The 18,952-nt window shown below is 40.1% G+C and overlaps 1 pseudogene; it reads left to right on the top strand.

Moving 5' to 3' along the window:
- The first annotated feature begins 4 nt into the window (after nucleotides 1-4).
- On the top strand, nucleotides 5-2,739 carry LOC146547335 (leucine-rich repeat-containing protein 3 pseudogene; annotated as a pseudogene).
- Nucleotides 2,740-18,952: the final 16,213 nt, after the last annotated feature.

Below are 18,952 nucleotides of genomic sequence, written 5' to 3'. Positions count from 1 at the left end.
GACTCTTTAAGCAGCTGCTTTTTCTCAGCTAGATTCTGAGCGGAGACGTCTGTTTGTTTGCAGAGGATGAGGCGGTGATTTACTCCTGGATGTTTCTCCGGTCCGTTTAAAATCCAGCAGGACAGAGTGAAGCTGTCAGGTAAGTTACCAACTCCAAATTTAGTTTAAAATAGTTAAGCCAAATGAGACCAAAATAGAAAAAAAAAATTTCTGCCTGTATTGATCAGTATAAGATTACTTTATCATGAATAGGAATAATAATGTATGCAAAAGTGTTTCTATGGTATTCCTAAGGGGAGCTGGGCATTTATTGTTGTAATTGTTAATTAATATATCAGTTAATCAGATACTTTTTACATTAACATTAACATTAACAAATTAATTAAGTTTGCCATTTAGAATCTACTTTATCGTGTAAAATATCAAATAAAGAACAAAAATAGAAGGTAGATGCTTTAAAGGAAATTTAAACTCAATTAGCTGAAATTTATGAGAGTTTATCTCCGAATTATGCCCCCATTTAATAACATCTACACCTGTAATATCCTTTTTTATTTCCTGCATCCTTATCTCTGCTACACCCACGTTAATATCCCTGTAATTTCCAAAAGGGTACCGCAGTTTCTGAAACATTAGCTTATCGTATGAACATCATTCAGAAGCCATTACACAGCAGCTTGTTTGAGACTCACAGTCTTGATCAAAAAGCTGCTTATCACTCAGTCTGCACCTTGTCATCGGCCTGAATACAGTGCATCCTGTAGAGGGTTTTAATTTGCATCCCGACCTTCGATGCTCTCACATACATCACTGCTAACCTTATAGACTACAGGCAACTTCTTATTTAATCACAAATCACTGTTTTTCAAAGTTCATCTGATGCATATTGATGAGCCCACACCTTGTTTAATGACTTGTCGTTTTCTCGCGGGGACAGATTTTGAGTTGAGGGACCCATGCTATAGAAAACCTTGTATTATTATGATAATCTTGAACTTTACCAACTTCCCCCTCCAAGGAGGAAGGAGTCGGAGAAGAGGGGGAGGATTTTATTTATTTATTTACTTTTCCTGGAAAGAGGCTGTGAGATGAAGGGGCCGCGATATCTTTTTCACCCTTTGTTTCACTGTCATCTTTTTTTTCTCACAGGTTTCTTGCAGCCGGGCGGAGAAGAGGTGTCCCTCCCACCATGGACTACATTTCCCACCGTGTACTGTCTCTGGGTTACATCATCCATACCTCACTGTGAAATTTCATTTAGCAAGTATGCAAACTTTCAAACGTTTGCCTTCTTTTGAGATGGATCAGTTAACTGTCAGAATAAACGATGTTCAAGCGAATGTTGAGAATGAAACTGTAGCCACATCCTTTGCTTGAATGTATTTCATGCCTCTAAAGCAACACACCCTCATACCAGCAGCACTGATTTCAGTCCTAACGCTGGCTAATGGGGGCCTCTCAAAGGTGCAGGTCATCCATAAACCCTTCTTCTTTTAGTTCTCTTTTCTTTGTGGGAACACTTCTCTTCTCTTTGATGATGACCGCCTATGCCTGCCCTAAGCTCTGCCACTGCACAGAGAGGAACGGCATGGTGGTGCAGTGCACTTCGCGCAACCTGGAAAGCATCCCGCCGAACTTACCCAAGGACACTGTGGTTCTCCTGCTCTCGTCGAACCAGATCCGACACGTCCCAAAAGGAGCCTTCGCTGACCTTCACCGCCTCAGGGAGCTGGATCTATCTCACAACGTCTTGGAGAGCGTGGAGGTCGATGCCTTTCAGGGGGTTTCCGAAGCCCTGCGGACCTTGGATCTTTCAAACAACCATCTGAGCGGCCTCCCCAGGGACACCTTCACCAAGCTGCGCGCCCGAATCCGCCTCTCCCAGAACCCCTGGCACTGCGAGTGCTCACTGCAGGAGACACTGAGGGAGCTGAGGCTCGACCCTGAGACGGTGAACGAGGTCAGCTGTTTCACGTCAGAGCAGGAGGAGTACGTGGGACAGCCGGTGATCCAGGTCCTGGACTCGGGGATCAACTTTTGCAACTTCCACCACAAGACGACTGACGTAGCCATGTTTGTGGCCATGTTCTGCTGGTTCTCCATGGTGACAGCTTACATCATTTACTACATCAAACACAATCAGGAGGACGCCAGAAGGCACATGGAGTACCTCAAATCACTGCCCAGCACTTCTCACATGAGCAAGGACTACGACACAGTGAGCAGCGTGTTTTAGGATGAATATGGATCAAAGTGCAGCGATGAATACAAATGACAGAGAGGCGATGAATATGTTTACAGCGAGCAATACTGAGAAGTGACAGGCGTGAAGGCACAAAGATTTAAGGAGGAGGTTTTAAAATGTTGCTGTCATCATCAAGTGCAGGCTTTAAACAAAAAGAAAGACACAGCTCAGACTCAGATATTTTACTTCTTTAATAACAAAAGATGTCAGATCCTTATTTCTCACTCCAGTGTATTTAACACACCTCAAAAGTTTGCATATCACACCAAGTTATAGAAGTTCAGCTACCAGCTGAGGAGAACCTGAGAGCCACTTGAGTGTGAAACAGAAATGAGCTCCTCGACAAATAATTCCCATGGCTTCACAGAAAAATATCCAAGTTTGATTTTGTTTAATGCATTTAAAAAAAAAGAAGAAGCAGGGGGACCTTTAGGGGCAACAGCAGAGAAATTAGCTGTAGTAGCTGTTAATCTCTGTTAAAACTGATATATGTTTCCCTCCTAATGTTAAGATGACGTATGCTTAATGATGCAATGCATAAAGGATATAGGTGTTGTAGAGAGGATTTGATGGCTGTAGGAACCCCTGTGACACCCCTGCACTGTCAATTTAAGGTGGCTTGGCAGCCCAGAATTACATTTCACACTTGAGCCCTCGTTTTGCTTCAAATGTTGATGAGTTTGTAACTTTTGGAAGAAGAAATATGATAAATTCCTGCCACAAAAACAAAGTTCAGTTTGAGAACTGAACTGATCGTCTCTTTCTCTATTTTTGCTTAACTAAACTGCACACACGAAATGTTTCATCAAATTTCAGATTCTGGAAAGTCTAGTCGGCCACAACTAATTTGGCTCAAGGATTCTTCCGGCTAAAAGGGAGATTTTCCTCCCCGCTATCGCCAAGTGCTTGCTCACATGGGTCACTGGATTGTTGTGGCTTTCTCTGTATTATTATAGGTTCTTAACCTTACAATATAAAGCGCCTTGAGGCGAGCGTTGTCATAATTTGGTGCTATATAATAGGGACATTGGCTTTGTATGACATCTTTCAGAGTAACAAGTAGAAAAAACAGTCCAAAATTGAGTATTTAGAGCAGTCTGAAGTCTGAGCATTTTGTACATAAGGATTCCTTAATTGTGTTCTGAGTGATTTACTTGAAATTTTAACCATGTTTATTATGAGCATTTACAAGTGTAACAGTGTATATTGCTGGATATAAGTGAAAGAATAACAGGTCCCCTTTAAACAAACTCGATATCGACATGATTTAATCTGTTGTCAACATGTAGGCTCATTGAATCTGCACTTCCCCTGCACGGTGGGTGCATGATTGTTGTTTTTTAATTTCCTCAGTCTCTTCCTGCTGCGCCTGACATCTGAAAGCAGCTTAACCAAAGTGGACCCCACCCACAGGTTTTTACACTTCCAACTACTTGACTGTGGAATTCACACCAATTAGGAGCGGCTTGACTTGTAGCACTCGCAGAAAAAGAAGTGGTGACAAATAAGGCAATAACCTGAAAACATGTGTTTTTGTTTGTTTTCATCTATTAATTTGGATTGCATCACACAAATTTCATGCCTGTTGACACACACACTGGTTTTTACTGGAATAATTATTTTATTTAGACTTAACATAAAACCATATTTTTCAATATATGACCTTTTTTGTGTACAAGTTGATGCTCATTAAAAATAGTTGGACAGAAATCAACCAGAAAATATGGACATAGCTGTGATCTCACCCGTTATGTGTGTATTGTTCTATTCATTTATTCATTTATTCATTTATTTTAAGTAACGAGTAATAATCAAAGGGTAGATCGTAACTGAGAGACACTGTGCACTGACAGGGTAGCAATTTGTAGGTAGTCACACCTGAAAGTATTCCCTACTCAGTTTCAAGGGAGTTGTTGAAAGCTCTCCGCCAATCTGCTCAAACAGTCTGCAGGCATAACACATTCCTCACAGTGAGATCCTGTTATCTGTTCGTACAGATTTTACGATGAAAAATACCCCTGGCTCCAAATATGGAAGTCATATATCTTCAGCTGCATAGATCTAGATGGAGCTGAATATTAATACGTCTTAAAACCCAGAAATAGTTTCATCCTACTAACGGCTCAAGTTCATAAATCTAACGAGCCATTGTGGAGGGTGCTTCAGTATCCACAGTGTAGTGATCCATTTATCCGCTACATAGTCGTTTATGCGATTCATGTGGTTTCTATCAAACTGCAAAAGTCTTGAGCCACCCTCTTAATACATCTTCATATTTTGGAAGGAAAATGGAAAATGGGTGTAACAGTTTATTGGCCAACAAAAACAGAGTATCAACTATCCTAATGAGCCTGAAAGTCAAAATTTGGTGTGACCACTTTTATTCTTTAGCACAGTCTGATCTGTCTTAGGCAGCTTTCTTATAATTTCTTTAAGGAATTGTAGCGGGGCGTGGTCGGTGGTGCCAGGGCAGGGAAGGCAGATGCACTTGCGGAGCATCTGCAATCACGCCTCTCTGGGTTAAAACACTGAACGGGGTCCTATCATGTCGTTGTTGTGGTTGGTGATGTGTGCGGTTGGCAGTGGGAGAGCTGTGGCTGTTCGTGTGTTTATAAGCAACTGTGTTCATAAAGAGATGCTTAAAAGCATAAATATGTCATCGGGTCTGCCGTGGTTCATTACAGTAGTCTTCAGAAATAGTTCTCCAGGCTTCTTGAAGGACATTTAAAGCTCTTCTTGGATGTTTCTGCCTTTTGTTCTGTTCTCTGTCAACATGATCCTACATTGCTTCAATAATGTTGAGGTCCGGGCCCTGGGGAGGCCAATCCATGACTGATAGTGCTCCACTGTGTGTTTTTCTATCCAGTTATGACTTCTCTGTACATACTGACGATGATTTAGATTCATCAGTCCATCAGCCCCGTTATCACTGATTTTCACTCTAGTTCTTGTGTAATTTTCATACATCAGGCTTTTCTCCCTGTTTCCTTTCCTTAAGAAGAGTTTCTTGCCAGCCACCTTTCCACTGAAACCATTTTTCAGTGTTAAGGTGAAATCTTTTTTGATGCTTAAATGATTCATACGTCAGTGTTAATTGCCTTAACAAACATTAACATTCCTTTGAAAATGATCAGGCACAAGGACTGGACTGAAAGTGAGTGAAAAAACAGCCAATGTCCAAAGAAATAGTTTCAAAGACCTTCAGAAATTCTGGAGAACTATTGCTCAAGAAGAAAATCTGGCTGCTTGGAAGCGAAATAGAAAGAAACGAGGGTGGCTCAAGACTTTTGTACCATATCCAGCCCCTAGAAAAGTGCATTTAACTTTCTTTTTTTTTGCTTAATATCTATCGCTGACCTTGTAGTCTCTAAACCTCGACCTATCCCTTCTGTCACACAGTCAGGACTTTAATTACGATCCACATTACTTTGCTTTACAAGTCCCGAGGGCTGCAGTGTACATCATATTGAAGCGAATATTATTAATTATCTGGATACAGCTGAGGTCAGTGTGTCTCGCTAACTTTAAGAGTGGCACTTCATTAGAGCTGTGTAAGCGCTTTAGTCAAATGGAGAGAAATGCTCAGTACCGCAGCAGAAAACAGCTTTTGTCGACATCTGAGAGGCGCACTGTGTCGATTAATAGCTTTCTTTGTTTGTTAAATACTAAAAACATCACCTCAGACAGGAGAAAGTCAATAAAATTATCTGTTTGTCTTCTCTCTGCTGTTTCTTCTTTGCCAGCACTCATGAATTTTTAGACCTTTTCTCCCTTTGCTTTGCTGTTTAAGTCTGTTATCAGTAGAATCTAAACAAGCCTCCAGTGAACTGAAATATGTAGATTTTTCTCCACAAAATAAGAAAATAAGACTAAATAAAAAGTCCCCTTATAATGAAGTCTTCATCAGTTGACTGTCACACTTCCATTTCTTTGACACTATGTCTTACAAAGTAATTTTAGCTGTTTTTAAGCAATTTTGGAAGGAAAAATTTAGGGATTAAAGAGTGCCTTTTGTGCCGTTGCAGAAGTTCGTATAAAATTTAAGGAGGCAAACTTACATTTTAAGTTTAAACTGCCCCTGCAAAGTGATTTTTACTCCTTTTTTTTTCCCAATGATTTTTAGGTGTGTGGGGATTTTTGAGGGGAAATGGAAAATGACAGCTTTGAATCTATTTTCCTTCTGGTTCATTTAGACAGTTCGCATCAAAACAACCAAAAAATCAAAGACACTCATTGTACTTTCAAATGTTAACAACCTGAAAATCAAAGTGCAATACTCTTTTGTTATTCTCACAAGCATCAAACACTCCCTGCACATACAGTCCTGTGAAATAAGTTTTTATGAGTTTTTATGCAACTTTATAAGTGGAGGAATTTTGTCTCATTCTTCAGTTCACTGAGGTTTGTGGGCTTTCATTTATGTACAGCTCTGATTCATTGCTTTCACTCATTTGCTGCTGTGCTTGGGGTCAGTTTCAGACAAGCTTTAGCTGTGAAACAGATATCCACACATTTGACTATGGACAACTTTGGTATACAGAGGAGTTCATGGTCAAATCCATCACTGCCAGGTGTCCAGGGCCTCTTTCTCCAAAACAAGCTCAAAGACCCCTCCACCAGAGTGCTGACAGCTGATATGAGGTGTTTGGTTTTGTGCATTATACCAAACATCTCCACTTTGGTCTCATCTGTCCATAAGACATTGTTCCAGTCTTGTGGTTTCTTCAGATGCGCTTTTTAGAGAGAAGAGGCTTTCCCTGGCCTTTAGAGTCTTAGATGGAGCTCTTGGTTTTATGTAGTTACATTTTTAATGATAAAACCTGCCTACATGAAACACAATTAATATTTATACATATACTTACTAACCTTCAGAGTAAAATGGGAAGTAACCAAAGACAAATAACTTATACAGAATGTGAAAACTTGACAAGGAAAACATGATAAGAAATGATGCAGAAGAAACTCAAAGCACTGCAAAACTAAAGGGCAATGCAAACAGAAACCGTGTTTTTGTGAGACAAGGTGAAACGTCTCACTGATGCTGAGAGATGAAATGGAGTTTGAATGTACCTGCTGTACTTACAAACCTAACACACACATGCTGTGGTGAATGGTCAGGTGGAAGGAGTGGACTGAAAATTTGTGAAAAAGCAGTCAATGTAAAAAAAAAACAAAAACAGGTGTGTGTGTGTGTGTGTGTGTGTGTGTGTGTGTGTGTGTGTGTGTGTGTGAGAGTGAGATATATATATATATATATATATATATATATATATATATATATATATATATATATATATATATATATATATATATTACAATGAAATATGTTGGAAGGTGGAAGATTAAAAAGAATTTAATTCTTCCTTGGAGAGCACTTTAGGTTGTGCTGCCAGCCGGACTCATTGAAAGTCATAACACCAGCAACAAAGTTGTTCTTAGTTGACATATTCAGCAAGTTCTTCTGAAACTCAAAGCAGCTCCCTGGTGATTTCACTGTATCACAAAACTTTGACTGGACACAAGTGCAACGATGCTTCACACCAAAAGGCAAGGCAAGGCAAGGCAAGGCAAGTTTATTTGTATAGCACAATTCAACAACAAGGTGATTCAAAGTGCTTTACAGAGACATTAGAAACAAGAACAAATAAAAAGCATGATTTAAAATTGATTAAAACAAGCAAATAAACTAACTAACTAATTAACAAACAAACAAACAAACAAACAAAACGGTATATAAAATCAAAACAGATAAAATCAGAACAGTAGATAAAATCAGTAGTTAAATGTAAGTTTTGAAATTTAAGCTTAAAGTGTGGATTTGGTGCTTTATTCAAATGCAGCTGAGAACAGGTGAGTCTTCAACCTGGATTTAAATAAACTGAGTGTTTCAGCTGATCTGAGGCTTTCTGGGAGTTTGTTCCAGATATAAGGAGCATAAAAGCTGAATAAAGCTTCTCCGTGTCTGGTTCTGACTCTGGGAACTGATAAAAGACCGGATCCAGATGACCTGAGGGATCTGGATGGTTCATACTGGGTCAGGAGGTCATTGATGTATTTTGGTCCTAAACCATTCAGAGCTTTATAGGCCAGCATCAGAACTTTAAAGTCTATCCTCTGACGGACAGGCAGCCAGTGTAAAGACCTCAGAGCTGGACTGATGTGGTCCACTTTTTTGGTCTTAGTGAGGACTCGAGCAGCAGAGTTCTGAATGAGCTGTAGTTGTCTGACTGATTTTTTAGGTAGACCTGTAAAGATGCTGTTACAGTAATCAAGCCTACTAAAGATGAATGCATGGACTAGTTTTTCCAGGTCCTGTTGAGACATCAGATCTTTTATCCTTGATATATTCTTGAGGTGATAGTAAGCTGACTTTGTTATTGTCTTAATGTGTTTTTCTAAGTTTAGGTCTGCATCCATCACTACACCCAAATTTCTCGCCTGGTTTGTGGTTTTTAGATGTATAGATTGAAGTTCTCTGGTGACCTGTAATCGTTTTTCTTTGGCGCCAAAGACTATTACCTCAGTTTTGTTTTTGTTTAGCTGGAGAAAATTGTGGCACAACCAGTCATTGATTTCCTCAATGCATTTACCAAGAGCCTGTACAGGGCCTCGGTCTCCTGGTGACATTGTGATATATATTTGTGTGTCATCTGCATAGCTGTGATAGTTTATTTTGTTGTTGTTTATAATCTGTGCCAGTGGGAGCATGTAGATGTTAAACAGAAGGGGTCCCAAGATGGAACCTTGGGGAACTCCACATGTGATACTTGTCTGCTCAGATGTGAAGTTACCTATTGATACAAAGTATTTCCTGTTTTCTACGTATGTTTTGAACCAGTTTAGTACAGTTCCTGAAAGACCTGTCCAGTTCTCCAGTCGTTTGAGTAATATGTTGTGGTCAACTGTATCAAATGCTGCACTGAGATCCAGTAAAACTAGGACTGACATTTTTCCACTGTCTGTATTCAGACATATGTCATTAAACACTTTGGTCAGAGCGGTTTCAGTGCTGTGGTTCTGTCTAAAACCTGACTGGAAGGCATCGTAGCAATTATTCTGTTTTAAGAAGTAACTGAGCTGTTGAGAAACTGCTTTTTCAATGATCTTACTTAAAAACGGGAGATTTGAGATCGGCCTGTAGTTGTTCATTTGTGTCTTGTCAAGATTGTCCTTTTTCAGTATAGGTTTGATTACAGCAGTTTTTAGTGATTCTGGAAACACACCTGATAATAAAGAAAAGTTGACGATCTGTAACAGGTCTGACTCTAAAGTCTTTGAGACCTTTTGAAAAAACTTGTTGGCAGGACATCTAAACAGCAGGAGGAGGAGTTCAGTTGACCTAAGATGTCCTCCAGGTCTTTGCTGTTAATAGGTTGAAACTGTTTCATGGTGTTTAAACAGTTTTTTGGTGGACACAGTACATATCCTGGATCTGCTGTTGATGTACCAATTGCTTGTCTAATTTTTTGGATTTTTTCAGTGAAGAATTTGGCAAAGTCATTGCAGGCCATGGTCGAATGAAGTTCAGCTGCCACTGACACAGGGGGGTTTGTTAGCCTGTCAACTGTAGAAAATAAGACTCGAGCATTATGGCTGTTTTTAGTGATGATGTCAGAGAAGTAGGACCTCCTTGCATTCCTCAGTTGTAAATTATAATTGTGAAGTTTCTCTTTATAAATGTCATAATGAACCTGGAGGTTTGTTTTTCTCCATCTGCGCTCAGCTTTCCTACACTCTCTTTTTTCATTTTTCACCAGTGTGGAGTTTCTCCATGGAGACTTTTTCCTTCCAGAGATAACCTTCACCTTAATGGGAGCAATAGTGTCCATTACATTTAACATGTTAGCATTGAAGCTATTGACGAGCTCATTGACTGACCCTCTGGACAGGTCAGGTGTTAATGGGAAGACCTGGTTAAAAATTGCACTACTGTGTTCAGTTATACACCGTTTTGTGATCACTGTTGTTGATATATTTGTGTGGGCTGAGATTTTACTTTCAAAGAAAACACAGTAATGATCAGACAGGCCCACATCAGACACAGTAACCTTTGAAATGCTCAGGCCTTTGGAGATCAGTAGGTCAAGAGTGTGTCCTCTATTATGTGTGGCCTCTGTTACATGCTGAGTCAGCCCAAAGTTGCCCAGAGTGTTACTCAGGTCTTTAGTCCCTTTGTCCTGAGGGTTGTCCACATGAATGTTAAAATCCCCAGCAATAATTACACAGTCAAAATCAACACAGATCACAGACAGCAGTTCACTGAGGTCATTAAAAAAGTCTGTGCAGTATTTGGGAGGCCTGTAAACATTAAGAAACACAACTTTGGATGGGGCCTTCAGCTGTAAAGCCACATATTCAAAAGACTGAAAACTTCCAGGAGATAGCTGCTTACATTGAAATGATTCATTAAATAAGACAGCAACCCCTCCTCCTCTCCTGCTCGCCCTGACCTCACTGATAAAACTGTAGTTAGGAGGGGTCGTCTCGATGAGAACAGCTCCACTGTTACTTTGGTCCAACCAAGTTTCAGTTAAAAACATAAAATCAAGGCTGTGCTCAGTGATTAAATCATTAATTAAAAATGTTTTCCCAGCTAGAGATCTAATGTTTAATAAAGCCAACTTAAGTGTTTTAGAGGTATTACTTGTCCCCTCGTGTTTGGGAGCAGTCTGTGGCACACAAGGTATGTTTACTATGTTTAAAGATCTTTTAGAGTGCAGCTCTCTGTGTTTTGACCAGGCCACATGTCTCCTGTCACCTAAAAGTACAGAAATTTTAAAACCTTCTAGTAAAAAAGCACAACATCATATTGTTCATTCACGACAAGTAAAATAAACATTGAGTATCGTTCAAACACGTTTTGATAGGCAGCCCAAGGGCGCCCCAGTACAAACCCCTGCAGATAAACCTTGAACAGTGATCCGTGAAAGTGCGGCGTCACGCATCAGCTCTGACCGATAAAGGTGAAGCCTGCAAACGAGTATCTGTTTGTGTGTGCATCTGTGTGTAAATGAGCACTTCAAAAAGTCAGTGTGACCGAGAGGCGTTTAGATTTTGATGGATTGACAGTCAAACTTGATCAAGAAAACATTTTTTCAAACTACTGTAAAGGACAACAGAGAAACTCTCACTTTCATCTGTGTGAAAAACATGTTTAAATATATGGAGAGTTGCACAGTATCTCCTTAATGGCAGTGTGAAAGAGGGACAGACACTCAGAAACCACTGTGATAGTAGCACAGGCTCCCATAACACAACTGCAGCCAGATGGCAACAGAACAACCTGAGGGCTGATGAAGTGAGGAAACTGAATTATCCAGGTAATTTTGTGACATCCGAAGTACCTCCATGGATAAGTTTAACCCATACCATCTCGGGGTTTTTTCAACAAGACTTGCCTTATATGGATAATTGACCAGCTAATTTTGGTGAGCTCATAAACTGTATAAATGTAATGCACAGGTATAAATTAGTGATAAAATTAATAACCACATAATCTAACTCATGTCCAGTTTTGACTTGAAGTAGTGGATAAGGTCGAGCATACTCTTCTGATTCTGTCTTCCTCCCCTCACGCCCAACCAGTTGCAGGAAATGGGCGCCCCTCCCCGAGCCTGGTTCTGCTGGAGGTTTCTTCCTTTAAAAAAGGGAGTTTTTCCTCCCCACTGTCGCCAAGTGCTTGCCGAAAGGGGGTCTTTAACATACAATATAAAGGGCCTTGAGGTGAGTGGTGTTGTGATTTAGTGCTACATAAATAAAATTGAATTGAAATTGATTTGATTGGCTCAAGCTGCCTGTGCATGTGCCAATCATGGCCACAGCCATAACTCCACAGTCATATCTCAATTTTCATCAAGTTTTAAAGCTGTTCATTTCTGCTGTAAAGTTGGACAGTAGCCTCAAATGACCAGTAGAGGAACTGAAGTTTGTGTTGCTTTCATTTTTAAGATTCTTTAAAGTGAAATTAAAGCCAGACAGGTTGAATGTGAGAATAATAAAGAAGGCTGACTTTTTAAATAAAAGGAATAGCCAATCGAACAAGTGAAACCAAAATCCAAAAATGTCAATACAAAAACCGGGACCAAGACAGCATGTTTTAATGGGACAAGGTGAAGCATGTCACTAATGCTGAGAGATGATATGCCACTAAAAAAGGTTGTAGTGGGAGGTCCACAACTGTGTCATCATACACTGACTGGGATGACACAGGAGATGAACACACACAAAGACTCGAACACAGGCTGAGATAATTCCTTCAGGAATTTCTTCAAGCTGTTTAAGATTGTTATTAGATTGACTGATCAGATTTCTTATACTTTCATTCAGTATATAAATCAGACAAGAAAAGACTGTAGTGTTTTACACAGAGCACAAAGATTGTATTATACTGTATAAGTAAATAAAATAAATAAAAACGATATATACAAATATCTGTATGTGCATTTTGAATGTAACAGTCTGGAGGCAGTTATATAAAAGTCAGCGGCAAGCTTACAAGGTAAGAAGTGAAAGTGAAAGGAACGCTATGCTGTGAGGTTTGGAAATGGTGGCGCTGACAAAAAAAAAAAAAACAGGAGCTGGATTTGATTTTTTGAGTGGACAAGATTAGAAATAAGTACATGAGCACTGAGCAGGTTGGAGACAAAGTTAGAGAGGCAAGGCTGAGATGATTTGGAGATTCACAGAGGGAGAGTGGATATATTGGATGCGGCGAAGAAGAAGAAGAAGAAGAAGAAGAAGAAGAAGAAGAAGGAGAGTGGATATATTGGATGCGGCGAAGAAGAAGAAGAAGAAGAAGAAGAAGAAGAAGAAGAAGAAGAAGAAGAAGAAGAAGAAGGAGAGTGGATATATTGGATGCGGCGAAGAAGAAGAGTGGATATATTGGATGCGGCGAAGAAGAAGAGTGGATATATTGGATGCGGCGAAGAAGAAGAAGAAGAAGAAGGAGAGTGGATATATTGGATGCGGCGAAGAAGAAGAGTGGATATATTGGATGCGGCGAAGAAGAAGAGTGGATATATTGGATGCGGCGAAGAAGAAGAGTGGATATATTGGATGCGGCGAAGAAGAAGAGTGGATATATTGGATGCGGCGAAGAAGGAGAGTGGATATATTGGATGCGGCGAAGAAGGAGAGTGGATATATTGGATGCGGCGAAGAAGAAGAGTGGATATATTGGATGCGGCGAAGAAGAAGAAGAGTGGATATATTGGATGCGGCGAAGAAGAAGAAGAGTGGATATATTGGATGCGGCGAAGAAGAAGAAGAAGAAGAAGAGTGGATATATTGGATGCGGCGAAGAAGAAGAAGAAGAAGAAGGAGAGTGGATATATTGGATGCGGCGAAGAAGAAGAAGAAGAAGGAGAGTGGATATATTGGATGCGGCGAAGAAGAAGAAGAAGAAGGAGAGTGGATATATTGGATGCGGCGAAGAAGAAGAAGAAGAAGGAGAGTGGATATATTGGATGCGGCGAAGAAGAAGAAGGAGAGTGGATATATTGGATGCGGCGAAGAAGAAGAAGAAGAAGGAGAGTGGATATATTGGATGCGGCGAAGAAGAAGAAGAAGAAGGAGAGTGGATATATTGGATGCGGCGAAGAAGAAGAAGAAGAAGGAGAGTGGATATATTGGATGCGGCGAAGAAGAAGAAGAAGAAGGAGAGTGGATATATTGGATGCGGCGAAGAAGAAGAAGAAGAAGGAGAGTGGATATATTGGATGCGGCGAAGAAGAAGAAGAAGAAGAATGGATATATTGGATGCGGCGAAGAAGAAGAAGAAGAAGAATGGATATATTGGATGCGGCGAAGAAGAAGAAGAAGAAGAAGAAGAAGAAGAAGAAGGCGGCGGCGGCGGCGGGCTTAATTACTAGAAGGTGGATCTTATACGTTGCCTTCTGGTTGCCAAAATTGCATTAAGTACCTTTAAACAGCCACAGGAAACATCATTTAATTATCTTGTCATTGAAGACATTTACCAGGGTTCACGTAGTGCTTCCCACAAGAGTGCTCTGCTCCCACACGTTATTCAATTGCATCCTTAAAAAAAATGTTTCCTTTAATTAGTGTAGCTGCTTAACAGCTACACTTGATGCACATTTAATGTATGCACTTTGGCTTTTTCCTTTTGAACATTTGAAATTCTCGTCACACATATATAAAAACACACACATGCAGAGATACTACTCGGCCTCCCAGCAGCATTTATTTTTGTTCATGTTGTTTCTGAAGATGGACAAATGGTGTGGGCAAACTAGTAGACCTACAACAGCACATGCACAGACACAAACAATGTGCCTCAGTGAATACAAACTCCTGTTGTCAGGCTATTCATGGAGTGCATAATGTGTCACGGTGATGTCTGTTCTTCCATAGAGCACAGGAAGCGCATGCTAATGAGAGGAGCGTTAAAGCAAAGATTAATGACATGTTTGTTTTCCCGTCCATTCAGACTGCATTTCCTGGGCACATTTCAGTGTTTTTAATTAGTTAGGAAGCAATTAAGGAAGACCCAAAAAAAATCCAAAAAAACATTCACATTGCAACAGAAAGTTGTGAAAAAAGAAGATTTAGTGTTTCGATGTTTGGATTTGGAATGGAGGGGGAATGGGAGGAAAAATCATTTATTTTCATTGTGTTGCACAAACATGCTCGGTTTGGGGTGAAGGCTGAAAGCTATGAAACAGTGGAAATGTGCTTTGTGAGGTGAGAGAGCGATGAGGCAGAGTAAGATAAAGAAAAAACTCTGAATGAATGAATTTGAACTTCTGAAGTTTTTAAATCTGTGACTGGGTGTCTGATGCTCATACATTACCAGTGACCTAATAGTTAAGGCGCTGCCCTCCTAAACCAGGGAATGTGGATCCTAGTCCCATCCACAGGGGAGACCGTTACTCTCCTGGCATCTTTAATGACACATAAAAATACGATAAATGGTTAAAAATTTGTAGTGTGTGCAAAAACTTTCTTCAGGCATTTAAGTACAGGTGTCAAGTTGCTTCCCAAAACGGCCCAAAATTCTTGGCACATTTTGGGCCCTTTAGTCCCAGCTGAGCATCATTTAAACACCACGGCCTGAGTATTGTTACTGACCATGTCCATCCCTTTATGACCACAGTGTACCATCTTCTGATGGCTGCTTCCAGCAGGATAACACACCATTTCACGAAACTTAGATCGTCTCATATTGGTTTCTTGAACATGACAATGAGTTCTCTGTACTCAGATGGCCTCCACAGTCACAAGATCTCAGTCTAATGGAGCACCTTTGAGATGTGGTGAAACTGGAAATTCTTATTGTGGATGTGCAGCTGACAAATCTGCACCAACTGTGTGATGCTGTCATGTCAACATGGACCAAAGTCTCTGAGGAACATTTCCAACACATTGATGAATCTGTGCCGTGAAGAATTAAATCAGCTCTAAAGGCAAAAAGAAGTCCAAACTGGTACTAACAAGTAGTGGTGTGTGATACTCCAAATTTTGGTATTGATCCAATACCAAAAAAGTGCAAGTACAAGTGCTGATATCAATACTTATACCGATACTTTTATTTTAATTATTTATTTTTGCTTGTCCCATTTCGTTCTTTAGCCGTCAGAATTGCTGTCTGAAGACCAACAAGGATACCCAATGGATTTACTTTGCCAAATGGATCACGGCCTTGCCGTATTGGTCCATTTGATCAATACCGATACTTTTAAATTATTAAAAAATAAGGCAGCTTATGTAGGAAGGAGCAGTGTGTAATCATTTATGAAATCAATGATCATTTATTTGCAAATTCTGATTTTAACAACCACGAAATCACTGTGATTTTTAATTTCCACAATAATTAGTTAACACAACAAAACACACCTTTCAGCTTTTCATGTATTTTGAAACTGGATTTTGAGACCTGGAATGTAAATGTGCCTTTTCATAGAGCACTTTGGGTCAGTTTCTGTTTTGTTTTTTTTGTTGTTGTTTTTTTTTTAACACACTGAACGTAGAGGATAGGAACAAACTATCACGACAGTATCGATCCGACACCAGTACCAGCATTGGTATCAAAACTATCATTATCTGGATCAATCCGTCCACCTATACTAACAAGGTGCACCTAATAAACTAGCAGGTGAATAGATATACTTTGAAAATAAATACAAAAGTGTGGTAAATAAACATAAGCAGGTAATTAAATAAAGGAAAGTGAAAATGAAGATCAATGTGCTAAAAAATAAATGCAAATGGGGGGGTCTAAAGCTACAAAGTGGCTGTAAACAGCACGTTGAATTCAATTAAATGTTCTATTTAACATATTTCTAAATTGACTAAATCAGTTTTAAAAAATCGCCAACACTTTAATTTTATTACAATATAATAACATAAAAGATCACAAAATCTTAGAATGATTGAATGCTGCAGATACTCTTGTTGAAACACAGATAAAACACTTGTTTTCTTCTCCCTCAGTTTTCATTAAGATTCAAAACAGACAAAGCAGTCACCCTACTGCAGAGGAGAAGCCAGGCCCTCAGCAGCCCATTACCACCAGTGGCCAGGGAGGTTATTCTTCAGAAGCTGCTACAGCTCTCAAACCAGAGGAGCACACAACAAAGAGCTTGATTATATCTGTGAAGGGAACCATTAAACACAGCTGTATCACCAGTGTTGGGACTAACGCGTTATTAAGTAACGCGTTACAGTAACTACGTTATTATTGTGGTAACGAGCACAGTAACTAGTTATTATGCCAAAACCAGGAACGCGTTACTCGTTACTGGGATTTAGATAGGCTCGTTATTCGTTACTTCGTGTGGTGGCTATCGCGGAGCTTCCACAGATTCAATAACATTAGCAAGTGGTGGAGGCCAGCAGGTGGACGAAGGAAAAGGGAGGCAGGAGGAGGAGAGACCCGAAGCGGCCGCCGGGTCCGAGTGTCAGGTGAACTGAACTTCAGGTAAGAAGTTATGACCTGCAGTCTCTCTGGGTCAGATATAAACCAAGTTTAGGTGGAGTTTATTTTCGTTATGCTGACTCTTTCGTACTGCGTGCTAGCTAGCATGACGGAGTTTCTATACAGCTGGGTGGGTGCTATGAAGTTAATGATGCTGAACTTTATTTTGTTCATAAGGTTAATTATTAGAGTTGCCAGCCGTCCTGTAAAAAACAGAATCGTCTGTATTCAGAGAAAATATTTCGCGTTTCGTATTGAGGTGAAGAGGAACGCAGTTTGTCCCGGACTTCAGCTACAATGAAAAAGACACAAAGCTGGAGTTATTCTGTGTTTACGCTGCACAGCTGCCTCTTCTTCTCTCATCCTCTCACCCTCCCTCTCCTGTTTCTACTTCAATCATGAAACTGATCAATGATCAGCTGATCGGCTTTTCTCTCTTGTTTGTTTATCGCTCACTTTGCGCCAGAAAGAAGAAACCAGCGGATGTCGCGTTAAACAACAGCAGCACGTTTAAGCTTGATCAGCTGTTGTTAGAATTTATTTAATATTAATTTCTAGTATCAGCTGATGTTTGCTGGAGCCACAGCTGTAAATCTGCTGGTCATGATATGGTTTGGTTATCTGGTGAGAGGGAAACATGAAGATGAAACCAGGAGATGTCCTTACTGAATCATCAGAGCTGAACAGGTGATGGAGAAACAGGTTTACCTTTTAGGTGACATGAATGAGTTGAAGGGAAGTTATGAACGGTTTCTGAGAGACAAATAACCCCAGGATCCTTTTTTATGTAGCTGACAGCTGGTAACTGTGCAGGGGCGGGTCTAGCAAAGTGTTGCCAGGGGACCAGGTAGGGCATTAACAGGGAAAGGGGGGAACAAGGAAATACTTTTCTTTCATATTCTCATTTAAAAATGTCTAGCGTTAAAAATAATAATTATCTGAGTCTTACAACAAACGATTGATAGATTGAAGCATATATACCATCAGAACAGTGTACATCACAGTCACAACAGTGTTTGTTTTCATTCAAAGGCTTTATGATTATTCCTATAATGTTGGGCCGGTCTCTAGTCAAAATGCCCGGGCCGATTTTTTGTCCCAGTCCAGCCCTGTGTGCAGCTCATCTGCAGCCTGGTGTTACCTACATCTTCCTATTCAGAAGGCAGAATTTCTGAGTTCTGAGTACAATCTAAAGTGCATCGGCCCTGAACCTGGCACGATTACAGACCGAAAGCTGAGAGAGCAACAAACTCCCCAGAGTAATCCTGCAAGATGTGCAATATATTTTGACACGCTATTAAGTCAGAAGAGATTTGCGCAGGAAGTAGCTACAACAATGAAATATTACAAAACTGAATGAGAAGATGCCCTTCAAAGTCTGTAATGTAACAAAAAACAAACATTTTTTTAATCAGATACAAGCAGAAATCTTACAAGACTGTCTTTAAGACCACATCAACAAGACCGAAGTCAGTAAAGCGTGTTGTGAAACAATGACAATACCAGCCCTGCGTTTTTTGCAAAAAATTTGTCCTCAAAAAACGCACTGTGAAAAAAAGGACTGTACTGAGCATCTCACAACAAATTTGCTTTGCTTTTGAGCAACTTTTGAGCAGAGTTGCTACACTTGCTGTGGTGTGGTGTGTGGTGTGAACCGAAAAGGTCAGAGCAACACTTTGTTTACACACCACTTACATTCAGAGTGTGTGAGCTTTAATGGGAAAGCTGCTGTGCTGGGTGACTAATGTGAGGCAGAGGGAAGACGCTGGAGG

The sequence above is a fragment of the Mchenga conophoros genome, linkage group LG23 (genome assembly GCF_057382185.1).
Source record: "Mchenga conophoros isolate Kocher_MC1m ecotype Shallow Benthic linkage group LG23, M_conophoros_male_GT1.1, whole genome shotgun sequence".
Taxonomy (NCBI): Eukaryota; Metazoa; Chordata; class Actinopteri; order Cichliformes; family Cichlidae; genus Mchenga; species Mchenga conophoros.
This window is presented reverse-complemented; position numbering and strand designations above follow the sequence as displayed.